Source organism: Myxine glutinosa, chromosome 7 (assembly GCF_964187855.1).
Source record: "Myxine glutinosa chromosome 7, kmMyxGlut1.1, whole genome shotgun sequence".
In the NCBI taxonomy this organism is placed as follows: Eukaryota; Metazoa; Chordata; class Myxini; order Myxiniformes; family Myxinidae; genus Myxine; species Myxine glutinosa.
The window spans coordinates 102,852,782-102,868,351 of NC_136267.1; the positions used below are offsets into that span (position 1 = coordinate 102,852,782).

The 15,570-nt window shown below is 45.7% G+C and overlaps 1 protein-coding gene and 1 non-coding gene across 2 annotated transcripts in view; one reads left to right on the forward strand and one right to left on the reverse strand.

The window, feature by feature from the left end:
• The window catches only part of MRPS31 (mitochondrial ribosomal protein S31), a 396,402-nt gene that overhangs the window by 345,030 nt on the left and 35,802 nt on the right, over positions 1-15,570 (forward strand). The gene's annotated exons all lie outside the window — the stretch shown is intronic.
• The window catches only part of LOC137430836 (boule RNA binding protein), a 33,452-nt gene that overhangs the window by 8,679 nt on the left and 9,203 nt on the right, over positions 1-15,570 (reverse strand). The window contains exon 2 of the transcript XR_013624126.1: positions 440-573. This is a non-coding gene — a transcript (boule RNA binding protein). The remainder of the gene's footprint in view (positions 1-439; positions 574-15,570) is intronic.

Sequence of the window (15,570 nt, forward strand, 5' to 3'; positions counted from 1 at the left end):
GGCGGGGTGGGGGGGAGGGAGCCTGGAGAGACCAGACTGCGCACGAAGTGCGAACAAAAAAAAACGACTAATTACACACAAATTTGCAACAACTACAAAACCAAAACGAAATAGAAACACACAATAACACATACACAACAAAATACCCAGCAGAAATTTGACAAAGACACGAACGGCAAAACACTCAAACTTTGATGCCGTGGAGAGATCGAAGCAAGCCTCGTCGCTCGAGGGACCGGAAGTCGGAAGTCCTTCCGACTATAATTAAAATAATTTAAATTGATAGATTAACTTAAACTTTTCCCGCCACTGGGGACGGGTACATTTGCTTGCTTTTCCCGTCACTGGGGATGGGTACTTTTGCTAGTATATAATAGAGATGAAAAAAGCCAAAGAAAACATTCATACAGTATGTGAGACAGAATATTTATTAGCTTACCGTTTGGATCATTGGGAGGGGCATACCAGGATGCTGAAAGTAGGCCGTGCCATTTTGGTATGTAAATGGAGAGCCAGAGTTAGTGTGGTACACTGTATCTGTATCTGGAACAGGTACTGAAGGAAACTCTACGTCTGCAGGAAAACAAACACAACACCGAAACATTTAACAGTGAGAAGCCATAAATAGCAACACTACTTCAGTGTGAGAGGTGTAATCATAAACACCGTTTTAAAACTTAAAAACGTAGCAGTATATCTCCATTAAGATGAAAAGGCATGATACATTCTCTATAACCGGTGTTGCTATTCATTGGAGCTATTGATATTAAAATGATATAACCAATCGATATAAATTCAAGACAGCTGTTCACCACCATCTCAGATCATCGCCCATCCAAAACGATATTTTCTACCCTCAAGAATCCCCCTCCCCAAGCCCACCTCTTTCCAAATTTTCAGTTTTTCCTTCCTGAAAGTTTACTTCTGTATCCATCTTGTCCACACTGTGCATCCTTCCCTACTCCTCATTCTCCCCCACATCCCCAATTTGTCCAGGTTTCCCTCTATTTTGTCCATCAAAATATATATATATATATATTTTTTTGTATATACTGAACAGCAAAAGAAACGTCAGTCAGAATCAATATTTTGGAGTCTTTATTTTCAAGTCATGATCAACACGAATTGAGATTTAGGATCAACATGAAACATTACAGGTATGGTCACCACAGTTCAAACAATAATGTGAAATGTTCTGAATAAGAAAAACACAAGACCAGGTGAGAACAAGGGAGGTCAAAATCAGTATCTTGTGTGACCTCCGTGAGCGTTGATGACAGCCATACATCATCTGTACATGGAGTGGATTAATGGTTGATGAAGGCATTTGTCACTTGGGTCCACCCTCTGAGAAACGCCTGACTGAGTTGAGCTGCAGTTGTCGGCCTTGGTCGAACGTCATTCAGTCTTCCCTCGTCCCACAAGTGCTCTATCGGGATTATATTGGGGCTGAGCGCAGGCCAGTGCATGGTTTGGATGCCATTCTGTTGCAAGAAGTCCCTTGTTGCTCTGGCAGTGTGGGCACGGGCGTTGTCCTGCTGGAAGACATGATACGTGAGGTCTGAGGACTTGATCGATGTAGCGAGCAGCTGTGACACCATTGCCTCTTCCTGGACCAATATTCTGGAACACCACAGGACCGACTTTGTGATTGAGAGCAATAGCACCCCATACCATGATGTTTGGACCACCCCACGAGTCTCTTTCCATCACACAGTCATCTGAGTAGCGTTCCCCACGTCTACGCCAAACTCTCACTCTGCCATCTGCCATGGAAACACAGTATCGGCTTTCGTCTGAGAAAAGAACGGTTCTCCACTGCTGGTAACGCCAATTTTGATGCTGTGTGGTCCACTGTAGTCGGTCACGGCAGTGTCGAACTGTAAGAATGGGGCCACAATACGGCCTGTGACAACGGGCATCCCTGTTCTTCAAACGTCAACGGACTGTATCACCACTAATGTGTCTCTGGTGGGTTCCAACTGTTTGTCTTGCAGTTTCTGTAGCCCTGCTAAAGCGATCTTGGATGTAATGACGCACAATCTGTCGATCCTGTCGTGGTGTTGTTACCCTCGGTCTGCCGTGGTGTTGTTACCCTCGGTCTGCCACTGCGTGGGCGGTCATCGGTGCTGTTGGTGGCCTGGTATCATTCCTGTAACCTGTAGATGGTTCTCACATTGACATGGAAAGCATTGGCAACCATTCGTGCAGTCTGTCCAGCATGCAATCTTCCAATAGCCTGGTCTCTCTGAATCCTCGTAAGTCTGGGCATGGCGCTGGCATCGAAACACGAATGATGAACACACGTTTTGGGGTGCCTTTTATAGGGAAAGTCACAAGGAGACGGACGTGCATTTTGATTTCCATGGGAATCATGCACGACTTTGTACCATGGTCGTTTTTTTTGCCTGCGTTTTGGTGACCTGTTTTTATCCACGTGAGCACCACTGTCAGTAGTTAGGATTAAATTTAGATACAGACGAATGTAAATAATGAGATATCTAAACGAAATGCATTGATATTTCTATGGGAAATGTTCAGGAATTATTTTTATGAAGTGACGTTTCTATTACTGTTCAGTGTATATATTTTTGTATATATATACGTATATACACATAGAGTCACGTGAAAAAGTAAGTACACCCCATGGAAAGTTTTGACTTTTTCAAAATATTTCAACATACAGCTATTTGATCTTCATTTCAACAATATTGATAGATAAAGGTGATATAATGTAACAAATATCATGAAACATTTACATTTTGTAGTCCATTGTATAATTTAAATAAACATAAATGCAAATTTCGCATGTGGAAAAAGTAAGTACACCCCTACATTTATCACTACTTCAAAAACCTAAAATTACAATCAGGTGCACCAGCTCAGGTGCAAATGATTAGAACATCGTTAGAGAGGATCTTGGACGAACCTGTCTTATTTAAACCTCAGACATTTAATTTGAATTGCTCTTTGTTGGTGAAGTGTGCGGCGTCACCATGCCTAGATCAAAATAGCTCTCTGAGGCCTTCAGAAAGAAGGTTATAGATGCCTACGAGTCTGGGAAGGGATTTAAAAAGATCTCCAAACAATTTGAAATCAATCATTCGACTGTCCGGAAGATCATCCACAAGTGGAGAAGATTCCAAACAACTGCCAACTTGTTCAGGCCAGGCCGCCCCAGCAAGTTCAGCCCGAGAGCAGACCGCAAGATGCTGAAAGAAGTCTCTAAGAACCCCAGAATGTCATCACGGTTCCTACAGGTAGCTCTTGCCACTGTTGATGTCCAAGTGCACGAGTCTACCATTATAAAGAGGCTGCACAAATTTGATCTACATGGGAGGTGTGCCAGGAGGAAACCTTTGCTGTCCAGAAAGAACATCAGGGCAAGACTAAAGTTTGCCAATGAACACCTAGGCAAAGACCAGCACTTCTGGAACAATGTGCTCTGGACAGATGAATCAAAGGTAGAGCTATTTGGCCACAGTACCAGAAGACATGTTTGGTGAAAACAAAAGACAGCATTTGACCACAAGAACCTGATATCAACTGTAAAGTTGATACACACAGCTGACTGTGGAACTCGGAAAGTTCTCGGAAAACTCGGAAAAGTTTTCGGACTCGGAAAAACTCGGAAAAGAAAAAAAAAAAACTCGGAAAGATCTCGCGAGATCTTGGAGACGGCGGCAGGGATTTTCGAAGCTCCACACGGTCTCCACGTTTTTCGAAGTTAAGTCTGTTCACAATTGTATTTTGTCGAAACTGTATTTATCTTTCGGTGTGTGAAGTTATTGTGTGCAACTTTGGTTGTTTCTCGGTGTTTATCTTTCATAAATTGATCGTCTGTTTGCCGTGTCGCGAGCAAGGCCTTGTACAGTGTGCACTGTACAACCTTGAGGCTTTGTTTTTCTCTCAGTGGTCCGTCGTTTGTGATCCAATAACTTTCGTTCTCTGTATTCCCAGTCTTTTCACCCATAGCCTACTTCCTTGTGTAAATCTCAACTAAAAAAAAAAAAAAAAAAAAAAAAAAAAACATTTCCTTCTCTGTTCTCATTCGTTTATTCATTCTTATTCGTTCGTTCGTTCTTCGACCACGTGTTTCTCCCCCATTTCCCCAGATAGTTTTCACTCATTAACCTTCAATGTTTACACTTTCCCCTCAAGTTATGTATTCCGTCATATTTTATAACACCTTTTTCTTCTTCTTCTTTAAAAGGCTGCTTTCGACTTGCTCACCAAATCAATTCATCCCAAAAAAAAAAAAAAAAATATCCATCTCCTATAGTGCCTTTGTTCTACATTCCCTAAACTCTCCTGCACTCCATCCTCCATCCAGCGTCCTTAAACGTATTTTTAACTCGAAGGTCACAAGAAACTCATTTTGCAATAAATGTTCGTTTCCCATAAATCGTACACTTTCAAAAATCCAATCTCACCCCTCCCCTCCAAATCTTCCCCATAACCCCTCCCCTCCAAATCTTCCCCATCACCCCTCCCCTCCAAATCTTCCCCATCACCCATCCCTTTCAAATCTCCCCCCTTGCCCCCTCCCTCCTAAACTACTCCCTCACCCCTCCCCGCCAAGACGCCCCCTCGCCCCTCCCCTCCTAGACTCCTGCCTCACCCCTCCCCTCCAAATCTCCCCCATATCCCATCCCTTTCAAATCCCTCCCCTTGTCCCTTCCCTCCCAAACTCCCCCCTCACCCCTCCCCTTCAAATCTCCCCACCCTCATTGCTTCTCAATTTCCCCCCGCTCACTCCCCCTCCTCAAAGCGTCCTCCCCGCTTCTTCCCCCTTCAAACTCTCACCTCCATCTCCCCCAACCTTCTGCCTCGCTCTTCCCCCTCCTCAAATAACACCTCATTGTGGCTCACCCAATCACCATCAAACCTTTTGTCCGCCCCATCCTTCCCTTTCTCCGAGCTATTCTGAAATCTCTGACACACGTTCAACAGCTCTCCCTACCTCTTCCACCTCTTCCACATCTTACCCTACCCCTCCTCCCCCCTGTTCTGTATCTGATGCTCCCCCTTCCTCTTCATTAACGGTATGGACCTCAAACATCCGGGGCCTTCGTTCAAACTTAACTGATCTCTCCATACAGGTTGCTTCTGTCAAACCAGACGTGATCTGCTTAACAGAAACTTTCCTCCTTTATGATGTCTCTGATTCCATAGTATCTCTCCCGGGCTACTCCCTCCTCCGGTATGATAGACCTGAGCCTCGTCCTGGAGGCGGGGTTGCTATCTTTATCAAAAACTCTCTTCCTCACTCGCCCTGCACTGCACTCTCTCCACCTCACCCCCAGGAATACCTCTGGCTACGGCTTCCCCTTCGCTCCCACCTCTTGTTCATATGTGTGTTGTACCGTCCACCAAACAGTGATGACTCCATCTACATCTCGCTGTCTGATGATATGGACCAACTTCTATCTACTCATCCCAACTCTCTCTTCCTCATATGTGGTGATTTCAACTGTCATCATGCCAGTTGGCTGGGTGTGGGTACCTCTCTCACCAGCCATGGCTCCTCAGCAAAGGACTTCTGCGACTCACTGGGACTGACACAATCTGTCAATTTCCCGACCCGGATCTCAGTCAACGGAACATCTTCTCTTCTGGACTTGGTTATGACTAACTTCCCTGAAAATGTCTGCTGCTCTTCTTCTGCTCCGATCGGATCATCTGATCATGTCCTTGTTAAAGTGGACATCTCTCTGACCATCCTCAGGGAGCCTGCTCAGCGTCGACGAGTCTGGCATTTCACTCAGGCCAACTGGCACGGTCTTCAAGCAGCCATCAATCATCTGGACTGGTCTCCCATCTCTACCACCTCTGACATCAACTCATCCTGGGAATTCTTCCAAAGTAAATTGCTCTCTCTCATGCACAGATTTATCCCATCTCGTCTTCAGTTGTCATACCCTTCCTCCCGTCCATGGTACACGGAATCTTGTGGTGAGGCTGTTGCCCAGAAACAACTTGCCTTCGTCTCCTGGAAAGCAAATCCAACGGAAGGAAATCTCATTTCCTTTCACAAAGCCCGAAACAAGTGTGTGTCCACCCTCAGGAGAGCCAGGAAACAATATCTCTCCGTTCTCAAGACCGAACTCTCTTATCTGTCTCCCTCTTCCAAATCCTGGTGGCGTCTGGTCAAATCCGTTTCTGGTGTTTGTTCCCCCTCCATCCCCTCCCTTACCTCAAACGGCTCCACAGCTGACTCCGCACGTGAAAAAGCTGAATGCCTCAACTCTGTGTTTGCCTCTAAATCTTGTGTCCCAAACCCATCCCTCTCTGTACCCACCATACCCAGTCGTACCCTGCTGCTCCTGGACTCCGTGTCCTTTCCTCCTGACAAGGTGGAAAAGTTTCTGTCAACCCTCGACTCTGATTCTGCAACTGGACCCGACGGCATCAGCCCACGGGTCCTAAAATCCTGCTCTGCTGCTCTATCTCACCCTCTCTCTGTTCTCTTCACCCTCTCTTTTGCTCAAGGTCAACTGCCATCTGCTTGGAAATCAGCCAACATCACCGCTTTGCACAAAAAAGGTGCAAAAACAGATCCTAGCAACTACAGACCAATCAGCCTTCTCCCAATTATCAGCAAAGTCATGGAATCCATCATTGCTTCTGATATGAAATCTTTCCTCTTCTCCAATGGCTTGATCTCTGATCATCAATTTGGTTTCAGACCAGGTCACTCTACTCTGGACATGCTGCTTCTGCTGTCTCAACAATGGATGGAGGTCCTCAATGCCAAACAGGAAATTAGAGCTGTCTCCCTCGACATATCACGTGCCTTCGACACGGTCTGGCACCCCGCTCTGCTCACCAAACTCTCCTCCTTTGGTATCCATGGAAATCTCCACGCATGGCTGGCGGACTTCCTCTCTAGTCGTCGTCAACGTGTGGCCCTGAATGGGTTTCTCTCATCTCCTCTTCCTGTTCAGGCTGGAGTTCCCCAAGGCAGTGTTCTGGGCCCCGTGCTTTTTCTGGTCTTCATCAATGATCTCTCTGACTCTCTCGAAAATCCTCTCTATCTCTTTGCTGATGACTCCACTCTCTGCCGCTCCATTCCTCTTCCCTCAGATCGGCAGTCTGCTGCCTCCTCACTCTCTGAAGACCTGGACAAAATCACAGACTGGTCAAACAAGTGGAACATGTCTTTCAATCCTGACAAATCTCACACTCTTACTATGTCTCTCCGAAAAGATCGACTGGACAACCCTCCCATCTACTTTCTCAACAATCCTCTCCAAGAAGTTCTGTCGCTCAAGATTTTGGGTCTCACTATCTGCCATGATCTTTCTTGGGAAAACCACATTTCCAAGCTGGCCTCCAAAGCCAGTCGCCGACTGGGCATCCTCCGTCGTGCGAAGTCCTTCCTCGGCACACCTGAGCTCCTCACCACATACAAGGCTTTCATCCGCAGCTCAATGGAATACTGTTCTCCCCTATGGGCCGGTGCTCCTGCCTCACACCTAGCTCGGCTTCACGCTGTTGAAACCAAAGCTTTCAGAATTATTGGAATCTCCCGCGATGAAGCTATCTCTGAGGGCCTTTCACTCACTCACCGCAGGCAGGTAGGTGGTCTTTCTGTCTTCTACCGACTCCTCTCCGGCCTTGCACCCCCAGCTCTCTCTGTGCTCTGTCCCCCAAATATTCCTACAGGTCGCACAAGATCTGCCAGCAACCCTCTGATGGTTAAACTGCCGAAATCTCGGCTCTCCGCTCACCTTCACTCTTTCATTCCTCTTTTCTCCCGCCTCTGGAACAAACTCCCTCACTCCCTTCAATCCCACTCCTCCCTCCAGGTCTTTAAAACAGCTGTTCACCACCATCTCTTATCTTCCCCCATCCAAAACCTTGATCTTTTCTACCCCCGCTAATTCACCCCAGATCCACCTTGTTTGAAATTCCAACTTCTTTCCTGGAAGTCCTGGCAGTGTCCATATGTTTTATACCTCTCCCACTGCCCCCTTCCCACGCCCCCCCCCCCCCAAAGCCCTCGCCCTCTCTCAGATCTCTCGATGTCTCCATGTCTCTCGGTCCCTGCTCTCAAATGTTGTGTTTGTGTCCTTCCCCCTCTCTCCCCATCTTGTCTACCGCTCCCTATGTTATATGTTTTATGTGTCGGTTTGTCTTTCTGTGTGTTCATGTGATTAATGTTCGCTCTTTCACGAGCCTCGATATTGTATACAAAAAAAAAAAAAAAAAAAGCATGGTGGTGGAAATATTATGGTTTGGGGCAGCTTTGCTGCATCAGGGCCTGGGCAGCTCACCACCATAGATTCCACTATGAATTCTTCATTGTACCAGAGGGTGCTTGAGGCTAATGTGAGGCCATCTGTCGGAGAAGTTGAAGCTCAACCGAAGGTGGACCTTGCAACATGACAATGACACTAAACATACCAGTAAATCCACCAAGGAATGGCTCAAAAGAAAGAAATGGAGGGTTCTGGAATGGCCAAGTCAAAGCCCGGATCTAAATCCCATTGAGATGTTGTGGGGGGATTTGAAACGACCTGTACATGCAAGAAGCCCCTCAAACATCGCACAGCTGAAAGAATTCTGCATGAGGAGTGGGCAAAAATTTCTCCCAGTCGATGTCAGAGACTGGTAGACAGTTATAAGAAACGCCTACTTGAGGTTGTTTCGGCCAAGGGGGCAATACCACCCATTAGAGCCAAGGGTGTACTTACTTTTTCCACATGTGAAATTTGCATTTATGTTTATTTAAATTATACAATGGACTACAAAATGTAAATGTTTCATGATATTTGTTATATTATATCACCTTTATTTATCAATATTGTTGAAATGAAGATCAAATAGCTGTGTGTTGAAATATGTTGAAAAAGTCAAAACTTTACATGGGGTGTACTTACTTTTTCACGTGACTGTACATATACATGTATATATATGAATATATATACGCCTTGAGAACGGGCCGTCGGCCATTTTGACCCGCATCGCTCAAGGTTTTTCACTTCGCTTCAACCATTCTCACCGCATCCAGACGTTAATTTGATGTGTGTGTGTAACGTGGCTTTTGAGTGGGAAATCTGCGGTTCGCCGATTGAGAGCCGTCAAACGTCCATACCAGAAGGTGTGATTTCCCCGTCACTTCTCGAGGACACCTTCACCCATCTTTGGCAGTGTAACTGTCAACCCAACGGGATTCTGGTCTCAATACGACAACGTACGGACGATCACTGGAGTGGATCGACTTTGGCTTGAAGCCGGAATCAACTTTGGTTGAAGCCGGGAAAGAGACATTGGGGATGTTCTTTTCGCTCACTTGGAGCACAGTGAGTTATACAGACTTGGCATTTAAGATGGAATATTTTTTTTGTGGGGGTGAACTTACTTTTCAAGATGTCTTATTACCAAAAGTTCATTGGAATTATGTTGAAATTATTCTAGATTTTGTTAATGTGACCTTTAAAAGAAACAAAAACCACATTTGACATTTCGAAACAAATAAATTGATCCTTGAAAGTGATCTAAACTGATATCGAACTCAATTCATGGACAGTACTGTGTTAAACTTCTGTACGTTTTCCAGAAGTATCTCTTTATTTTGCACATTAGACAAATTATTTTTTACCAAAAACAAAAGTTAAATTACGACTGGGATTACGGACAGTAAAATTACAGTTCAGTACTTCGTGTAACCCCAACGAGCATTCAGGAGAGCACGTACACGTTGAGGCATGCTGTTCACGAGATTTGCCAAGGTTTGGACAGGAATCGCTTGCCATGCAGTGACAATAGCCTGCTGCAATTCACGCACAGAGGTCGGCTGCTGGTCCAAGTGTTCGATTTCACGCTAATTCTGCCCACAAGTTCTCTATCGGATTCATATCCGGGGACATGGCAGGCCACTCCATATGCTCAACACCACTTTCAGCAAGAAAGTGTTGGATCATGCGAGCACGATGAGGCCGTGCATTGTCATCTTGGAAGACAAAGTTTCCTCGAAAGGCTGCACGAGCAAATGGAAGCAATGTTTCTTCCAGAATGGCCCTGTACTTGAACTGGTTCAGGTTTCCATTCAGAACAACCAGGTCAGTTTTGCCCCCTGCATGAAAAGCAGCTCAAACAGTCACCCCACCACCTCCAGCTTGGACTCTTGGCACTATACAATCTTTGTTGTCGGCTTCATGCACTTGTCTGCGCACTCGGACGCGGCCATCTTGACGACAGACCAGCAATCTAGACTCGTCACTGAAGATCACGTGATTCCAGTGTCCTGGCTGCCATTGACGGTGCTCTCTGGCCCACTGCAATCGGCGCTGGCGGTGTTGTCTGGTCAGGCGTGGCTTTCTCAGGGGACACCTCGCACGATAGCCTGCTTGAACCAGTCATTGGTTGACTAGCCTTCTGGATACAGGCACATTTGTCAGTTGCTGCCACTCAGCCCTAAGCCGATTAGCTGACTTGGTACGGCCATTGCGGACTAACCGGTGCAGCTGGCAATCATCCCTCCTTGTGGTTCTGCAGGGACGTCCTGGCCTCGGTTTTGGAGTAGGGACACCCCTCTGAGCATTTCGTTTCAGGATCTTTGACACCTGACCTTGAGTGATGCCATACTGCCGAGCAATAGCACGCTGTTTCATGCCGTAATTTCGTAAAGCCACCACTCCATAACAAACAGCATTGTCGAGTTGACGAACCATCTCCAGAGGAAGCGGCAATAACTTTTGGAGACGTGCAGCAGTTGTTTTCCACTAATACAGAACGCAACAACCCTTGTATACCCGACTGTGAAGCCAATCATCAAATGCACCTGTCCGTACATTTTGCCACGCCACCTGTGATATAATCCTGTTGTTGACTTCTTGCTGCGACAGACAATCAGTGACATGGTTCTTTTAACAAATAAATCACCAAAGTGGAAAAGAAACTCACCAGATTGATATACTGAGTTAAGAAAGTAATCCCAAGTCAAGAAAAAAAGAAATATTCCATATTAAATGCCAAGTCTGTATATTACGAAACTGATGGTGCCATCATAGGAATGATATATATTGATTGTACTTTTGATTATATATTGTTACTGTACCGTTATTCTTGTGTGACCTTAATACAATACTTGTTTGTTGGTAACAATTGGTGTGGTTTTGCCATTGATCCTTGGCATACAGAATAACACATCTTTCTGCCGTGACTCCTCTAGGGGCTCGGAGGTACACCGTGACCATGGTTTGGGGAGGAGCACGTAACAGAAATTGGGGGCTCATCCGGGATTAAATTCCCTAACATCCTTGTCCGGGATCGAATTCCCCAACATTCCGAAAATTCCCAAATTTGGAATTTTTCCAACATTCCCAAATTAAAAAAAAAAAAGAATTTGAATTTTTTTTGTGTGAAGGTTAACAGGTGTTAACTGATAGTCACCATGGTGTTTGACGCAGAAAGGTTCGCGGCGTCCCCTAATGAGGTAAAGTTCCAAGCGTTAAAAAGATCGGAACTCTTGATATTGGCCAAATATTTTAACTTGGAGGATCGAGTTCATATGAAGAAAGCAGAGATGCAGACATTGGTGGTAGAATCTCTGGTGGGACAAGGAACATGGAAAGAGGTAGCCTTGGTTTGGTTACCCGAGGAAAAAGAAAATGTGGAGCTCCGGAAAATGGAGATGCAACTGCAGAGCCAGGACAGGTTAAGAGCAGAGGAAAGGAGAGCTTAAAAAGAACTCGAGGAGAGAAAAGCAGAGGAAAGGAGAGCTGAAGAAGAAAGAAGAGCAGAGGAAAGAGCAGAGGAAAGGAGAGCCGCAAGGGAGTTAAAGGAACGTGACATGGAGTATCAGAAGGAACTTAAACTCAAGGAGCTGGAATTACTGGGAGAACGGAGAGAAGTAGTATCCATGCCGGCTAGTTCGACAACTAGTCAGAACACTTGGGATGTTGGGAGGCATGTGAGGCTGGTTCCACCCTTCAATGAAAAGGAGGTAGCCAAGTTTTTTTTACACTTTAAGAAAGTGGCTCAAATGCTAAAATGGCCTGTGGGGTCCTGGACTATGTTAGTGCAAAGTGTTTTGGTGGGTAAAGCTCAAGATATCTATTCGGCTTTACCGATTGACCAATGTGCAGATTATGAGGTGGTGAAGAAAGCCATTCTCAAAGCCCATGAATTGGTTCCTGAAGCCTACCGGCAAAAATCCCGGAATGCCAGGAAGAGGGAGAGTGAGACCCATGTGGAGTTTGCCAGAATGAAGGAAACCATGTTTGATCGGTGGTGTGACTCGAAGGGGATTGGGAAAGACTTCAACCTGTTGCGACAATTGATCTTGGTGGAGGAATTCAAACAGTGTGTCCACGTGGACATTAAAGTACATCTGGATGAAAAGAAAGTTCCAGAGTTGTATGAGGCAGCAACCGTGGCATATGACTATGCCTTGACACACAGGATGGGGTTCCACAAACCTAACTTCCCGCCTAGAGTTAGCCAGGGGAGTTATGGAAAATCAGGTTCGGAGAACAGATATTCATGGAGGCGGCCTAGAGTTGACTATGGGGACAAATCTGATACCGCGACTTTTAGGGATCAGAAGACTACAGTTCCAAGACAGACTTATCTTCCGGGGGGCCCGAGGCAGACCACAAGTTTTTCCTCCGGGCCTACTTGCGCTTTTTGGAAGAAACCTGGGCATTTGATGTCCCAATGTTAAGCCCTGAAAAGGAAAAATCAGGAGCGGAGTCAGACTAGTACAACTCTCGAATGCATTGGCAAATGCGAGAAATCGTCCAGACAGTGCCTTCTGAAAGTTCCCATGCCAAAATTACGGCATCACAGAACGACCTTGTTCAAGAGGGTTACAAACCTCTAAATTCAGAGGGGTTTGTGTCACTGGATGGAGACTTAACGAACCAGAGACCTGTTAGGGTATTGAGGGACACAGGAGCACATCAATCTTTGATGCTTGAGGGCATTTTGCCATTGTCAGAGAAGACGGCAACTGGTGTTAGTGTTCTTTTACAGGGGGGTTGGTGGCTATGTTAAAGCTCCACTTCATGTCATCCATTTAAAGTCTGATTTGGTGTCAGGACCGGTCACCGTAGGTTTACAAGCCACTCTTCCTGTAAAGGGAATCTCTTTTGTTATCGGGAATGATTTGGCCGGTGGTCGAGTTTCTGGTAATCCGATGTTTGTGGAAAAGCCTAGTATGGAAAATAACACCGCACAGTTAGAGCAGGAGATTCCGGGTATCTTTCCATCCTGTGCCGCGACTCGTGCTATGGGTAGGAAGCGCTCTGAAGAGAAGGAGAAGGTACTGACGTCATGCTTTGCACAGGCACTTCTTGTCGGGAACCCTGAAACTAAGTGTCAGCACACACAAGTCATGGATGGAGGCAATGTCGGCAAGCTCTTTGTAGGTGGACTGAGCTTTGACACAAGTGAAGATGTTCTCGACTCTATCTTTGGCAAATATGGACCACTCTTGGAAGTGCTGCTGATAAAAGACAGGGAGACGCAAAAGTCGAGAGGGTTTGGCTTTGTCACGTTTGAAAACACAAAGGACGCCAAAGATGCAGAAAAGGATTTGAATGGCAAGGATTTGGATGGTCGGACCATAACAGCAGAGAAGGCAGGCCATGGGCGTCGAGGGGGCTACAGAGGAGGAAAACGTGGAGGTAGTTTCAGGGGTGGCTATGGCTCCCGGGGTGGGAGTAGTAATTTTGGTGGCGGCCGCAGTCGTGATTACTACGGAGGCTCCCAGCAGCAGCAGCGCAGTTTTGGCAACTCTCGACGGGATGACTATTACGGTGGTAGCCGAGATGGGGACCGCTACTCAGGTGACGACAGCACCCGACTCTTCAACCGTGATTATGATTTTTATGATCAAGAGAAGAGTTGGAAGCACTGAGTGCTCAGGAGCAGCCGAGCCAAAATTCCTACACGGACTAACCCGTGAACTCCACGTTCCTAAATGCGTCCATGCAGTGAATACTTCCAGGCCTCACCACCCAACCACCATGAAACCTGGCTCTCAGCTCGGCCTCCTTCAAAAAGTGCTATAGATTTGCTTTGCTTTGGATTTCTGATCACAACCCCATAACCTTCATTCAAAAACTGAAAAATAAAAAAATCAGAGGTTGATGATATGGAGTTTGGCTTTGCAGGAATTCAACTTGGAAATTGAGCATGTAAAAGGCAGGGACAATGTCGTTGCTGATGCTTTGGACAGAGTGAACTAACTTTGGAAATTTCTGTAGGTTGTTTGGAAGTTTTGTTGCTTTATTTTGGGGAATATTAATTATTGCTGTTCACGTGAATTGATCATTTGGGTGTGAGTTTTACTTTTGATTGTTAAAAGAGTTTTTGCAGGCAAAGAAAGATTTCACGATGTTCAAACTTTCTTTCTTGAGGGGGGGAAGTGTTAAGGATTCGTCACTTCCGTTGTTGTGGTTTTCATCCACTGTAAACATTTTTGGTTGCATTTACGATTATTGTTGTCGTTTAAGGGAAATAAGAGATTACTATTTTCAAAAGGTAAAAAAGTTAATGTTTTAAATGAAACCGGAACCGGACGACGACGAAGAGGAAGAGGAGGAGAAGAAGGCGGAGCGAGTGAGTCGGACAAGAAGCCGAGCTGCTTCAAGGTCCTGAGCGAACGTTGGCGATCGGGGGTCACGTGTGACCTTTGGGTTTCCCGGGAAAGGGATTCCTGCGACAGAGTTGTTATCGCTGTGACAGATCAACCTGCGTGTCAGCTTTTGCGGTTGATTCCGAGGAGAATCATTGTAGTGCCGTTACAACTCGGGAACGGGCCATCGGCCATTTTGACTTGCGCGCTTTGCGCATCGCTCAAGGTTTTTCACTTCGCTAAAACCATTCTCACCACATCCAGACGTTAATTTGGTGTGTGCATGTGTAACGTGGGTTTTGAGTGGGAAATCTGCAGTTCGCCGATTGAGAGCCGTCAAACGTCCATACCTGAAGGTGTGATTTCCCCGTCGCTTCTCGAGGACACCTTCGCCAATCTTTGGCAGTGTAACTGTCAACCCAACGGGATTCAGGTCTCGATACGACATCGTACGGACGATCACTGGAGTGGATCGACTTTGGCTTGAAGCCGGAATCAACTTTGGCTTGAAGCCGGGAAAGAGACATTGGGGATGTTCTTTTCACTCACTTGGAGCACAGTGAGTTATATATTACGCAACTGATGCTACCATCATAGGAATGATATATATTGATTGTACTTTTGATTAATATTGTTACTGTACCGTTATTCTTGTGTGACCTTAATACAATACTTGCTTGTTGGTAACAATTGGTGTGGTTTCACCATTGATCCTTGGCATACAGAATAACACATCTTTCTGCCGTGACTCCTCTCGGGGCTCGGAGGTACACCGTGACCGGGGTTTGGGGAGGAACACGTAACAATATATATATATATATATATATATATATATATATATTATACAGTACTTGGCATTTAATTTGGAATTATTTTTTTTCTTGACTTGGGTTGCCTTTCTGAACTCAGTATATCAATCTGGTGAGTTTCTTTTACGCTTCGGTGATTTTTTTGTTAAAAGAACCATGTCACTGATTGTC